The following is a 14,682-nucleotide window of genomic DNA, read 5'->3' on the forward strand; positions in this document are numbered from 1 at the left end:
ACAACAGAGATCTCTTCTCTTCCTCTGTGGCTGCCTACACGTTGGTCAGAGCTCTCCCTGCGAACATGAAAATCCAGTTGGGGCCTTTAATTAGAAGAGTGTGAAGTAACCCCAGGTCCAGCGTATTTGAAGTGCAGATCAAAAACCCTGGGAACATCTGGGGGCTGCCGAGAGGGAGACCTGGCCTCATCTGGGACCCTGGCTGTCGGCGTCGCCCATTTCTTTTACGGACACCTGCTGGGGACAGTTCCAGCCGCCCTCCCGCGAGTCCGGGAAGGGTCCCTGGCACCCCGGAGAGAGGCCAGGCTCCTTCTGGTCCCGGCGTGTTTCTTTTCCTCCTCGCATCCTCCCCGAGGGAGGCCATATGGTGGAGTGTTCCGAGTCAGGGCCAAGGGCCAGCGCCGTGCTGGCCCCGGGGACGGTCCAGCGGTCCTGATGATGCTGATGTGCCGTGTGGGTGGCCTGTCCCGTGAACTCGCTGCCTGACCTCCCGGGGCCTCCCAGAGCCCAGCTGCAGCCTTGAGTAACAGCCTGGCCCCGTCATGACCGGAGGGTGCCGAGGCCCGGCTTCCCTCGTCACCCTGGCACCCGCGCCACGTACGGGCCGGGCTGGGGCTGGGGCTGCGGCTGGGGCTGGGCCCGGGGCCGCGCAGTCCAGGCCGAGTCTTGCAAGCATCCCTTCCCCTTGGGATGGCCCAGCCTGGCCCTTGAGGCTGTAGGGCCTGTAATGAGAGTGAGACAGACGGGAGAGCCAGGGGTTCGAGGCAGAGGGGACACAGTTAGAAGGACGAGAAGCACGGGAAAGACAATGGAGTTGAAGGCAAAGGGTATCTGTGCATTTCAGCGTTCAACACCAGCAAAGCCAGAGGTCGGCTTCTCCTGGGCGCGGTCCGCGGGGAACTGCCGTGTTCACGGTGGGGCTCCTTGAGCGGCCGGTGGTAGTGGGTGAGACTCGGCCTCCTCGCCTCCTCCCCGCGCGTGGAGTTCTCAGACTTTGTGGAAGGAATCGAGTTAAGGTTAATCTAAATACTAGGAACAACCTTGTTGATTAGAAAAGGGGAAAAAAGCACCAGTGGGAGGTGGACCCGGAGGGTTTTTCACTCTGTGGGTGTGGTCTGTGCCAGGCGAATAACCAAGGCCGTGACTCCTTGTCCATCCTTCCTCGGAAGCGGGCCGCCTGGGTCTGTTAATAGAGCGAGTCCTCTAGGGAAGTGCAGTGATAATGACAAATACCACTATAAGCCTTTAGTATTTAGCTCAGGCCTCACCACGGCCCTTCCATGGAGTCGGTACCCCTGTTATGCCTGCTTTCCAGAGGGGTTAGAGAGGCAGCTTGCCCAGGTTCTAGGATTTGAACCTTGATCTGACTCCATATCATTAAGCTAAAGTGTTGCCCCATCGGTAGGAATGAGTATCCATGTCCTGCCTCCCTCCCACAGTTGTGAGATAACCAGCCTATACTGGTTCATTTACTCGTTTGTGCATTCATCTAGCTGTCCGTCTGTCCATTCATCCATCTATTGATCCTTCCTTCCTTCCTTCCTTCCTTCCTTCCTTCCTTCCTTCCTTCCTTCCTTCCTTCTATTCATCCATCCATCCATCCATCCATCCATCCATCCATCTATTGATCCACCCATCCACCCATCCACCCACCCATCTATCCACCTATCCATCCATCCATCCATCCATCCATCCATCCATCCATCCATCTATTGATCCATCCATCCACCCATCCACCCACCCATCTATTCACCTACCCATCCATCCATCCATCCATCCATCCATCCATCCATCCACCCACCCACCCACCATGTGCCTCCTCAGAACCAGACACTACGCTAGGTACTCTGAACACAGAGAAGAAAACCATGGCAGCCATAGCACGCCTCCAGCTGCCCCCGACAGACCTTGGTGGAGTGGAGGAACCCCCAGGAGGCCCTGAAGCCTGCAGCACCCACAGTCCTTGAGTGCACATGCTCTTCTCCCCAGTATTTCTGGGTGTCCCAAATCCAGGCAGCTCAGAGGTCCCGCCGTGTCCTCACTGTGGGCTGACAGCCGGCCCTTAGACATCTGGGTAGACAGTAGACGGGACTGGAGGGACCAGGCGGGATCTGTCTGTCCATCCCTCCCGAGGAAAAAGTGTAGTAGATGCCCAACTCTCTGGAGTCCCCTCGCTGGCACAGGCAGGAGAGGGGGTCCTGCCTGGTCTCCGAGTCGGTGTCTCTCGGTCCCCCTGGTCCACCCTTGGTTGTTGGGAGCAGGGCTGGCACACTCTCTGGCCAGCCCCCCATTTCCAATGTTAAACGGAAATTAAACATCTTCTCTGCACCCGGAGAAAGAGAAGAGAAGGGCCTTGTGAATGGCCATTAGGTGGCCCCTGAGGGACGTGTTGTGTGGTGAGGAGAGGGCAGAGGGAGTCTGGGACTAGGGTCCCTGTTATCTTGAAAGTCCATCGTTAGGAACAGTCTCCTGCAGATAAAAACAAGGGATCCAGGCCGGCCCGATTCGGAAGGGGCTTTGATCCGCCTAGAAGTTAATGCTTTTCAGTGGAGAACCGCAAAACAGCCCCGCCCAGGACCACGGAGATAACAGGCCGGGGCAATCGCAAACCACCGGCCTCTTGATAGTGCCGGGTTTATTGAGGTCTGGTTCTCACCCAATGGGAACACATCCGGCGAGCATCAAAGGGGCCGGGCGTCACCTTGTGCAAAGAATCCTGGACCCTCAGGTGTGTGCGCGCCGGGCAGGGTGCGTGTGTGGCTGTGTGTGCACAAGGCTGCCCGTTGGCAATTACCTCTCTGTGGGCCAGAGGCCACCAGCCCCGGGGGGTAGGGGAGGGCTTGGCAAGTCACAAACTCTATTCCCTTGCTCTGGCTGGTCCGGCTCCTGAGGCGGTTACTCAACATCGTACGTAGAAGGGGTGCTCTGTGTCATTTTGTCCTTGACTTTGTGTCCCAAAGGCCGTTCGTCTACGAAGTTTAAGGGAGACACGAGGTGGGGGCTCAGAGAAGGCACAGCCTGGGGGTGGTTCCCCTTTGGGAGTCTCAGACTTGCTCCTTTGCAGCCTTTGGGAGGTCTTTTGCGTGACGGGGTACACATGCCGAGGATGTATATCGGACCCATAAGAAGGGAAGGAACAGGGCGTGGGGGATGATGGGAGAATCCAGGGGAAGAAGAAGGTCGCATCTCTGCAGGGGGAGAGTCGATGGGCGGATGGGCGAGTGTGGTCCTGGAGGAAGGGCCCCTTCCCCGTCGGCCCCCGGCACTGCCCCTTGGCCGCCCCCTGTTCCATCTGGGCCGTCAGGATGCTGGACATCACACGTGGGCCTCTGGGGACAGGAGCCGAGAAACAACACGGTGCACACAGCACATCTGGAAGCTTTTTAAGGTTTATTTTTTAACACATCTGCAAGAGTCAGGACATTTGCACCGGGGGTTTGCAGGCTGGAGGGAGCCCAGGGGTTTCAGTCAAGTGGGAGCTGTATTTGGACCCCGTGGGGAAGGGCTGTGGGGTGGGGAGAGGAAGGTGGAAGCTTGGAGCTGGCAGATGCCAGAAGCCAGGTCCTCCCTTCTTCGGTCTAATTGGTTGCCAGGAACAGAAACGGGACCTGCTTCCTTGCCTCTTGGGTACCGCTGGTACAGAGCAGGGGGTTCCTCCTGCCTGCTCCAACCCGCTGCCTTCAGTGGAAGATGCCAGTGGGTTCCATCCCACGGGCCTTAGCCTCCCAGGGGTCCCTGGGACCTGGCTTTTTCCGTGTGGGCACAGACTCACACCTGTTCCCCGTCTTCCCAGTTGGAGCTGAGAGAGAGAGGGAGGGGCGGAGAGGCCAGTCTATCCTGGTGCTGCGAGGACTCGGTTTACCCTGCAGGCTTCTCTCTCATCGGTCCGCCAGCCCCTCTGCCTTCCTCTCCTCCTGCCCTCTGTCTCTTCTCTCTCTCCTCTTCCTTCCTCACCTCCTTCCCTTCCTCCTCCTCTTTTTCTTCCTCTTCCTCCTCTCCTCCTCTTTCCCCCCACCTCCCTCCTGCCTCCCCCAGGGACAGCCTTGACTTAATGGTTTGGGCCAAAGGGAGCCAGGAAAAGCTTGGCTCAGCATTTCAGCAGGGCAGGCTGGGAATGAAATGGCGAAGGCAAGAGCCGGTCCCAGCCGGAGAGAGAATTCACAGGTGACCTCATCTGCCTTTTCCAGGAGCCAGAGCATCATCCTGCTCAGCTCTCCTTCTCTCCTCGTTCCCCGGTTCCCCGTTCATTCTTTCCTCCCTCCATGCTCCGACCCAGCTACGCACGCCTCACGGAGCTCATTTCTAGTCTCCGTGGAAAGTATGGGAAGCCTGTCCTTGCTCAGAGCGCAGCCCTGTGGGAGGATTCTGGTTTCAGCGCCTGGGGAGTTTACCGACTAGAGGGAGAGTTGGTGCTCCCATTTCTCAACAGGCCGCCGCCATGTCCCCGCCTTCACGAAGGCAGCGCTGTGGCTGGTGTGAGCTCATGTGTGCAGCGCCTCGTGGGAGCTGGCTCCCGGTGCCCTCGGTTTATGAGGGGAGGAAACAGAGGCTCTGTGTGGCTATTCATGGGAGGCAGGGAAGGTGTCCACCCTGTTCTGATGGGAAGTGAGGTGACACAGCCACCAGGAATCCTGCTCCATCCAGTCACCCCACCTGGCAGCTACCTGTCCGTTCCCAAGCCTGCCCCAGTCGTGCTGGTTACAGTTTCTGCTTGGGAGCAGCGTGTGTCCTCCCCGGAGTCAGATTCAGGTGTGTTCCCGCTTCCCCCGCTGGGGGCAGTGTCCCCTCCGGGCCTGCCCGGGCCTCTGCCATGCCCAGCGGCTCTCGGCCTGTTGGATGCAGTGAGTCTGGGGTGGGGCCTGAGAAGTTGGATATCTAACGCGTTCCCAGGTGCTGCTGAAGGCGGACTACACTTTGAGAAGCTCTCCTCCAGATGGGTTCCTTTTTCTAGAGCTGTGATAGACTGAATCCATTGTGGTTACTAGAAAACTACACAATAAATAGGGATTTCACTATTAAGCCACAAGAGCATTCTTGCTCACATAGCAGACATCCAGAGAAAGGCCATCCAAGGCGAGTGTAGCAGTTCAGTCTTTAGGGACCCAGGCTTCCCTCTTCCTATTAAATTACCTTCCCACAGGACTCCCATTTTCAGTGTCCCTCGTAGTCCAAGACGGCTGCTGGAGCACCATACATCACGTCCTCATTGAAGGCAGAAGGTAGGAAAGGCAGAGAGGTAACAAGCGGGCTCTTTCCAACACCTTTTGAACGGCCTCCCCAGAGGTCCCACAACGCTTGCTTTCGTCTCTTTGACCAGATCTTAGTCACATGGCCATAGCTAGCTGCAAGGGAGGCGGGGAAACGTAGTCTTTTGACTCTGGGCCTCAGTGTGTCCGCCGGAAATCAGAGTTCTGTTTCTAAGCAGAAAGGGGAGAACAAGAATTGGAGTACGTAACCACCGACAGAATCCTCCTCAGAGTTATAATTTATTTGGCATCTGCCCTGTGCCATGTACTTTTCATACGGTATCTCCCTTAATCCTAAAAGCTCTGCAAGGCAGATATTATCTCCATTTTGCAGATGACGAAACAGAAGCTTTCAGAGATGGAGCCAAGTTGCAGTCATGAATGATAACCATTGCAAAGCCCCTTCAGAGCCTGGGCTGCTTCTTGCCTCAGTTGGTCTCAGAGACCCGCCCTTTGCCCTCTGCGGCCGTAGGGTGTCTGTGGGACCTTCTTAAGCCGAATTCTGGACCTCGCCCCTGCTGGCCAGCCTCAGCCCATTGCTGCCTGTGTGCTTGCTGTGACACCCTCTTCCACAGACCTGTGGGGCACAGAGACCCTGTGTGCCCTGATGCACAACAGTGGTGGCCCGTGGCTGCTGTAAAGTTACCTAGAGTTTAGGGGTGTAAAAGCAACTCACACCTATTCTTCTATAGTTCTGGGGGCCAGTCCCACTGGGCTAAAGTCAAGGCATCCGCAGGGCTGGCTCCTTCTGGTGTCTCTAGGGAAGAATCCACTTCCTTGCCTTTTCCAGCTCTGGAGCCTCCTGGTCGCCTTGCCTCGTGATTCCTGCCCTGGGTCTCTCTAGCCTCCGGGTCAGGTCGTCCTCTGCCCCCCTCCCTCTTTCTTATTTTTAAATAGGGAATTTATTTTTATTTACTTATTTTTTGTTAATCCTCACCCGAGGATATTTTTCCATTGATTTTTAGAGGGAGTGGAAGGAAGGGGGAGAAACATATATATCTAGTGGTTGCAGGGCCTGGTCCGGGTCCGGGGATTGAGCCTGCAACCGAGGTATACGCCCTTGACCAGAATCGAACTGGGGACCCTTCAGTCCATAGGTTGACGCTCCATCCACTGAGCCAAACCAGCTAGGACTGCCTCCCTCTTTCTTTCTTTTTTAAATATATTTTATTGATTTTTCACAGAGAGGAAGGGAGAGGGATAGAGAGCCAGAAACATCGATGAGAGAGAGACATCGACCAGCTGCCTCCTGCACACCCCCCACCGGGGGATGTGCCCACAACCAATGTACATGCCCTTGACCGGAATCGAACCCGGGACCCTCCAGTCCGCAGACCGATGCTCCATCCACTGAGCCAAACCGGTTTCAGCTGCCTCCCTCTTTCTTATGAAGACTTGTGATTATGTGTGGGCCCCCCCGGATAATCCCGGATAATCCCTGCAGTTCCAGAGCCCTCGCTTCCATCCGCACAGTCCCTTTCGCTGTCAGAGGTAGTGTTCAAGGTCGCAGGGATCCAGGCCTGGTTGTCTTTGGGGGGCTGATATTCAGCCTACCGCAGTGGCCCCCTTGCCACTGTCCTCCCTTTCCTTGTCCCCAGCACAGAACATGCACACATTTCACTTCTGTCCCCGGGGTTTTCAGAGAGGCCAGAGGCAGGGTCCGAAGGGCACAGCTCCCAGTGGCCATAGCAACAGACACAAACACATTCGAGGGGAAAAGGATCCGGGGAAGGCGTTCCTGCCCTAGAGGCAGCAGAGTGACTTAGCCTGGGCAGTGGTGCCCAGTGGAGACTCGGAAACAGCAGATACGTGCCCTCAGCCAGCCTCATAAACCCTCTGGGCGGCGTGTTTCTAGGTAATCTTTCAACTCCCCCGGCGCCTGTTAATCCGTGTGCCCCCCCGCTGCCTTTCTCCAGGCTAACAGGCGTGTCTTTGGCCACATATAAACCATGCACCCAGAGGAATTGGGTAGGGGGGTGGGGAGGGAGAGTTGGGCTCTGCTTAGACTGGTTATGTTCTAACCTCATTTTCCTCTGCTGGGCTGATTCCCTCGTCTCCACCCCACTCCCCAACGCCCCCCTCTTCCCCGCCCCACCACCCCCTGGCTGGGTTGGCCATGCCGGGATGAGTCTGGGGTGTTGTATGTTTTGCTTTTCATTTTATTTTGCAAGTCCCTCCCAACATTCCCCTCTGTGTTTAATGTCCCACTGCCAAGTGCATGCGGTTGCCGGGCAACAAGAAGGAAGTCCCTGTGTGATTCACCTGGCGGCTGCCAATTAATTGGCGGGCTGCGTGCGTCTCCCAGGGCAAGAAGGGCTTCTCCCGGCCCTGGGCCCTGTGGGAGCCGGCGGAGAGGGCCGCTGCCCGGGAGGGAGGGGGGCCAGAGGAACGTTAGCACAACTTGGGGGTGTTGGGGGTGCTTTCGGGTCCAAATGAAAGAGAGTGTCTGGAAGGCCCAGGCAACACCTGGGCGAAGACGTACGCTGTCCCCCTGGCCACCAATCAGAGAGCCACCTGGAGCGCCCCAACATCTCTGCATGGGCCTGTTGGCTCGCTTCCTTTGGGTAGGTGACTCTCATACGCAGACGCTCACTCCTTCCAGGGGTGTCCATCCTAACAGGGACAGTAAGACAGCCCCACAATTCTTTTCTTTTTTTAAATATAATTTTATTGATTTCAGAGAGGAAGGGAGAGGGAGAGAGAGATGGAAACATCAATGATGAGAGAGAATCATTGATCGGTTGTTTCCCGCACGCTCTCTACTGGGGATCGAGCCTGCAACCCTGGCTTGTGCCCTGACCGGCAAGGAAACTGTGGTCTCCTGGTTCTTAGGTCGATGCTCAGCCACCGAGCCAGGCCGGCCGGGCCATCTCTGTGTGTTTGCCATCGGCATTAGGGAAGGAGAAACGTGTTAAACCGTGCCTTCCCATTTCCTCGGAGGGACCCCTACCCACGCTGGGTGGTTTCCTAATTAATTGTTAAGGGACTTGCGAGAGCAGAGAGGTGCCGGCTGAAGGGAACATTAGGATTAGGGACCAGACCCTTGTCATCCTCTACTGAGAACATTGGCACCCTCTGTGCCTCAGTTTCCCCGTTTGTAAAGTGGGTGATCTGATACCTCCACGCTCCCCGCCCCACATCTCACAGACATATTCCGATGACCTGCTGGAAACAGAATTTTCCACTTCCTCTGGGCTGGCTGGGTTCAGTGGTGGTGTTTTTTTGTTTTTAATAAATCAGCTATGGGTGTAGTGGTGGGATTTGTGTGAAAGGCTCTCGGTGGTGACTCAGTGTACAGGGAGTTGCTTGAGATGGATAAATAGTCCCCCTTCCTCCCCCCTCTCCCCCCCTCCCCTCGTGCTTTTAGAAGCAGTGTCTCCTCAGCAGCTAGACTCTTAGGGAGGAAAGTAGGAAAGTGACGCTCATTGTGGAAAGCCATCTGTTGGAGGAGCTGACAGCAGATTCTCACGCGAATGCTGTGTTTTGCTCCACAGGCCTAGGAAGCAGGACTTGGCAAAGTCCCTCACCCTCACCACCCACCAGGAAGCCTCCTGGAGCCAATGTTTGCCACCGGGTGCCCCTGAAGGTCCTGGCTCAGATGCAACCATCTCATAAGAGGCAAGAACTCTGCATTGGATGGAGAAATCTTATTTTGGAGAATATATAAAGAAGGTCCTGGATTTGAGAAGACACTTGAGGAGAAAGCGAAGACCCTCGCTCTGAGAAATAGTGGGCGCGATGACCTGCATGTGCTAGGGGACGCATCGTTGCTGGGGCCAACCTACGGAGAAGACAACGGTGTCCCAGACCTTGCTTCTCCTTCTTATGGAAAACTCTTCCTCTGCAGCCGCCGGCTCCGAAGGCTGCCCTCCCCCCACCCCCAGGAACCCCAGGGCTTCCTGCCACCCCCTTTTTGCCCCCCACCTCCACGCCTGCTGTGCAGCGATTCTTGTTTGCTCCGTCGTCTTCTAGCGGATACAGAGTGAATCGTTAACTGCACTTAGGTCAAACAGGACCTGCGTTCTTTGTTCCTGCTCCTGCTCAAGACACGTGTGTGCCGCTGTGCGCACAGCCTTGGAGGAGTCTTCCTTCTCGTCTACTCGGGTCTGGCCGCACGGGTTCCAGAGGGATGCTGATCTGTGCAGGGACGTTCCTCGGGGGCTCGGGGACGCTGGCAGGGACTCCGGCGGGGGAGCTGGATCGTGAAGGCTGGCGTTCTCCATGCCCAACCGCCTTGGCCGGGATCACACACGGGTGGACATCTGGAGGAGCAGAAAATGACTCTGTTGTTTATTCCAGCTGCCTTCTGTTGAGCCAGAGGCACAGTCAGCTGCACGACCCTCTCCTCTCAGGTGGCCGTCGGGGTCCACACCAGAACTTGGGGCTTCTTTATGGACCATCCAGCTACCAGCGCTGGTGGAATTTATGGCGGACCCTCTTCCTCCGGGGCGTGCCGATGGCACACACACCCGGCAATGGATTGGGCCCCACGCGACGCGAGTCCTGTTCGTTTTGTTCACTCTGTAGCCACCATACGCATGGACGGAAATACTTCCTAGATGTCTATCCATGTCAACCTTGGCCAGAATGCACGGCCAAGCAGGTCTCTCCTCTCAGTGTCCACAGTGAATGGATGGCTTGCCTTTGCAAAAAAGGATTAAAGCTAGACCTGTCTATCCTCCCTGTGTTGCAGGTGATGTGTTTGTGTGACCATTTAGTGACTTCAGTGTCCTCTCAGTGGAGCAAGGGGGTCCTTCTCGGCGTCTCGGGTTCGACACAGAAACGGGGGGGGGGGACCTCTGGAGGAGGTTTCCTGCTGTTGAAACGCGCGGCTTGTCCATGGGCTTTCGCCATGCTTCCTGGACAGGCAGACGGGCTCGTTGTATCAGTTCAATTCCTTTGGGTGTCAAGGGACAGAGACCCACTTATCTTGCCTCCATAAATGCTGGTTTATTGCAAGCTTCCGTGGAAGTAGGCAGGAGACAGTCGCCCCAGCAGCTGCCCAGCTAGACCTTCCCAAGAAGCCCAAGTCATTCAAGAGTTTGCATTGCTGCCCGGCTGCTGGGGCTCAGTGGTTAGAACACCGGTGCAGACGGAAGGGTCTTGGGTTGGTTTCCAGTCAAAGGCATGTACCTCAGTTGTGCACGTGGACAGCAACCAATCGATGTGTCTCTCTCACATCGATGTTTCTCTCTCTGTCTCTCCCCTTCTCTTCCACTCTCTCTAGAAATCAATGGAAAAAATATCCTTGGGTGAGGTTTAACAAAAGGGTTCCCATTGCTAGAGATTGTTTCCAGGGACAGCAGAAACTGTCAGACCACAGTCCCCTCCATCTTCTGCTCAGCAGCGGGATCCACTGCTCCTGATTCTAGAATTCGGCCTGTGGTGATGGGCTGAGGGTGCCCAGGACCGAGGGCTTTCCTAGGATGCAGGACTTCCAATGCGAACCCTGCCATCGTCCTGGGCAAACTGGGACAACTGGTCACCCTGCTGGGTGACTCGACGATCGTGGCTCTGCTTCTGCTTTACTTTCTGTAGCCGGCTGGTAGTCTTGACCGGTTTGGCCAATCACCATTCAGGACCCTTGTGTCTGGTCATATCATTGGCCACTAGCAGCCTATAGATGCATGCCATTGGATCCGCCGCCAATCTTCACCAAGTCAGTTGTTTCCAGAATGTTAGGGTTGCATGATACTGAATGAAAACCTGGGTATAAGGAACCAGCTGAGACCACTTTCTTCAGAAGAGTGCTGTGGACAGTGGTGTGTGTGTGTGTGTGTGTGTGTGTGTGTGTGTGTGAGATACGTGTACTTACTACATAGAATAATGAGCCCAGAAGAAAATTCTGCAGCCTAACTAGACAGAGACTAAGAGCTAAAATCTTTGGGATGGTGGTGTCTGGAGAGCAAAGGAGTTGGCTCGAAGACTTCCTGAAATGCCTTTGAACGCTAGGATCCTTTAAACTATCAAGGGCATGTAAATTGGGCCTAAGTGTGTACTTTCTCTCCAAAGTCTCCTAGATACCCTTTGAGTTCCACCTCGGAGAGTGGGGCCTGGGACCACCCAGGCTCCTCCTTCCCTCTGCAGACACTGCCTCGGTCTGGGCGAGAGGGGCAGACGGGGGTGCTGGCGGTGGAGGGTGGAGGAGAGGAAGGTCGTGCCAGCCCAGTCGTTGGTGTTCACGACAAGTAAGAACAATCCAAAGAAGGCAAATTACAGGTTCTTTTCAGGTTCGTCAAAGCCAGGCTTTCAGGATGCGTGCCATCCCGAAGTTGTTGCTGCTTGCCGGGGATCAGGCCTCCTCGTCTTGCTGAAAGATGGCCGTGCGTGTCTGCCGCGCTGGAACATGGCCCTTCTCTTGCTTCCTCCCGTGGCGAATGAAGGAGCCGGGCCCCGAAGGTCTTCTAGCTCTGACATCCACAGCGCTGCCATGTTTGATAGCGTTAATGACGTAACGATTGGTTATTGCTGTTTTCTATGAGAACAGGGTAGCAGACGCTGCCCGAGGTACAGTGGAACCGTGTTCCCTCCACATGCTGGACACACTGGTCTTGCTTTAATTCGTTCTGAGCGTAACTTAACCTCAGAGTAGTGCCGGTCCCTTTCCCCACGGTTTGGTTCAAGCTTCCCTCCGCGATGTTTCGGTGGCATTGAACTTGACCCGGGGGAGACTTTTATCCTCTCCCAAGGGTCCTGCGCACCGGTGTGTTGATAGAAAGATAGGAGGTTCCAATGGTGAAGGACGTCCCTCAGCTCAGGAGGATGTGGTTTAAAGGGCATGAAGGTGACCTTGGGAATGCCACTGACCTTGGACAAGACCCTCCTGCCAGGCTGCTGGAAAGCAGGGCTGGCTCTCCCTACCTCTACTTTGGAGAGCAATCCACAGAGGGAGCACAGCTCTGCCCAGGTCTGAAAGAGCCTTGAACTTGGGGACTTGTGGGGGCTGGAAACTTGCACTCTTGTCCTGCTTTCGCTTCAGCTTGGCTCCAAGGTCACATGTAAGCCACTCAAGCCTTTTCTCTGGGTCTCAGTTTTCTCATCTATAGAATGGGAGTGGGAGGAGGAGACACGGTTTTTCTTGAGCAGGCGTCCTCAAACTACGGCCCGTGGGCCACATGCGGGTGTTTTTGCCGTTTTGTTTTTTTTTACTTCAAAATAAGATATGTGCAGTGTGCATAGGAATTTGTTCATAGTTTTTTTTTTAAACTATAGTCCGGCCCTCCAACGGTCTGAGGGACAGTGAACTGGCCCCCTGTTTAAAAAGTTTGAGGACCCCTGGTCTTGAGGACCCTCTGAGGTCCCTTCCGTGGGTCAAGTTCCGAGCCCCGCCTGGCCCAGATGGCGTCTGCCTTTTCTCTGACAAGTAGTTCTTTCTCCCTTCGCCTTTGGCTGCCCAGGCCAAACACAGGGCAGCCCGGGGAAGTCCATTACCGAAGAATGCTTCAAAGCTGTTTGCACTCCTTGTCAGTTGCGCTGAACATGAGTTTGTTGAAGGGGAACGCAAATAGACATACAGACTGATGGCAGGACCGGGGAGGGGCCAGCTGTTTGCCCGCGGGGACGGGGAGGGGAGAAAGCAAACCCGCCTGCAGTTTTGACCAGTAAATAAAATCGGGGAGCCCTGCGTGGCCGAAACCGTAGGGGACTGATTAGTTTGCTCAGCGGAAGGCAAACAAGAAGTCTGAAGCTGCCCGTCCTGCGGCCTGCCTTGGGCCTTTGTATGCCGTCAGGCGCCGGTCACCTGGACTCCGGGTTATCAAGCGCTGTCGGAGGTGTGTGTTTCTAAATCGCTTTCCATATCCTTCTCGTTTTCTTCCTCCTTTGCTCGCCCCTCCCCCACCGTTTACGGTGACTCAGATCTGGGTTCTGGAGAGGAGAGCAGGGTGTGAAAGACATACTGTTCCGGTACGAAAACGGCCCATACTCGGGGCTCCGGCCGGCCCCGGACTGGCCTGCCCACCGTGGTGTGGGCCTGGTGCGTCCCCTCCATCCTCTGCTCTGAAGTCTTTTTAAAAAAATTAATTTATTTTCCAGTTGCAGTCGACATACAATAGTATATTCGTTTCATGTGTACAGCGTAGTAGTTAGACATTTAATATACCTTACAAGGTGATCACCCAGCAAGTCTGGTCCCCATCTGACACCTTCCATATAGTCATTACAGTGTTATTGACTATATTCCCTGTGCTGTACTCGACATCCCCGTGACTGTGTTTAATAACTGGCAGTGTGTACTTCTCAATCCCTTCGCCTTTTCCACCCGTTCTCTCCCAACACCCCTCCCGTCTGGCGACCATCAACGTGTTCTCTGTATCTAGGAGTCTGTTTCTGTTTTGCTTATTTTGTTTTTGAGGTTCCACATATCAGTGAACTCATAAGGTATTTGTCTTTCTCTGCCTGACTTACTTCCCTTAGCACAATACCCTCTAGGTCCCTCCATGTGGTTGCAAGTGGCAAGCTTTCATTCTTTTTGGGGGCTGAGTAATATTCCATTGTGGATATGTACCGCCTCTTCTCTCTCCCTTTACCTATTGATCTCTGCCCTGAACTCTTAGGAATTTAGGTCCCTTACTAAGACTGTTGGGCCAAGGCCTTGCCTCTCCTTCAGCTTAACATGAACACGATCGCGGGCATGGGGGAAAGCTATAGACCTCGTTTTTCTAAGTTGTAAGCTTTATTTCGTATGGGACTATCCATACTAACAGGGACAGATGGCTTCTACCTGATGCATTGAAAGGTGAGCTGCTACAGGGGGAGCTGTGAGTGCTGACGGGGGTCTGACCACCAGGGCTTGTCTCTCCCCACAGGCTGGACAGCCACCCGTCTGCCCGCTCCCCACGTGTGAGCTGCAGTGAAACCAAACGAGATAGCACACACGTTATCCTTTGCCAGAAACACCCCAGGCGCAAACCAGGCTGTGCCACTGTGGTTCTTGGGTGCTCCGACCTCGTGGGTGCTTGCTGGTAGCCACCCGCTGTGGGGTGCATGCACCCTGGCACGTTGCTCCACATCAGTCCCCAAATGCTCTCCCCAGGCCATCCTGCTCACTGTCCACGGAGCGCGCATCTTCCTAGCCTGCCTGGGGTGTAACGGTTCCCTGGCACTGCTCCTGTGGCCAAGAATCAACCAATGAATGCATGGATAAGTGGAACAACAAATCAATGTTTCTTTCTCTCTCTCTCTCTCTCTCTCTTTCTCTCTCTCTCTCTCTCTCTGAAATAACGAAAATATTTTTGAACAAGTGCAATTAGAGTTTGTACAACATGGATGTCATCTGTGGGCTCTGGCCAGCAGGACCAGTGTCATGAGGTCATGCGAAATTCAGCCAAGGAAAATCAGGCAGGTCAGGAACTAACAGGGTCCAACGTTTGACGGTGCTTTCCAATCTTAAAGCTCTTTGCAAAGCTTCTCCTTTGAATCTCACGGCAACTCGGTG

The 14,682-nt window shown here is 55.0% G+C and overlaps 1 protein-coding gene across 8 annotated transcripts in view; it reads left to right on the top strand.

Annotated features, from left to right (window-relative positions):
- LOC307115241 (uncharacterized protein) overlaps positions 1-14,682 on the top strand; it is a 310,667-nt gene that overhangs the window by 104,587 nt on the left and 191,398 nt on the right. Inside the window, exon 3 of one of the 8 annotated variants that reach the window (XR_013815094.1) lies at positions 8,741-14,375. The exons of the other annotated variants lie outside the window; for them this stretch is intronic. The gene's annotated coding sequence lies outside the window, so the exon portion shown is untranslated. Of the gene's footprint in view, positions 1-8,740; positions 14,376-14,682 lie in introns of those variants that run through there. 8 annotated transcript variants of the gene reach the window in all.

Source organism: Cnephaeus nilssonii (genome assembly GCF_951640355.1).
Source record: "Cnephaeus nilssonii genome assembly, chromosome: 19".
NCBI lineage: Eukaryota > Metazoa > Chordata > Mammalia > Chiroptera > Vespertilionidae > Cnephaeus > Cnephaeus nilssonii.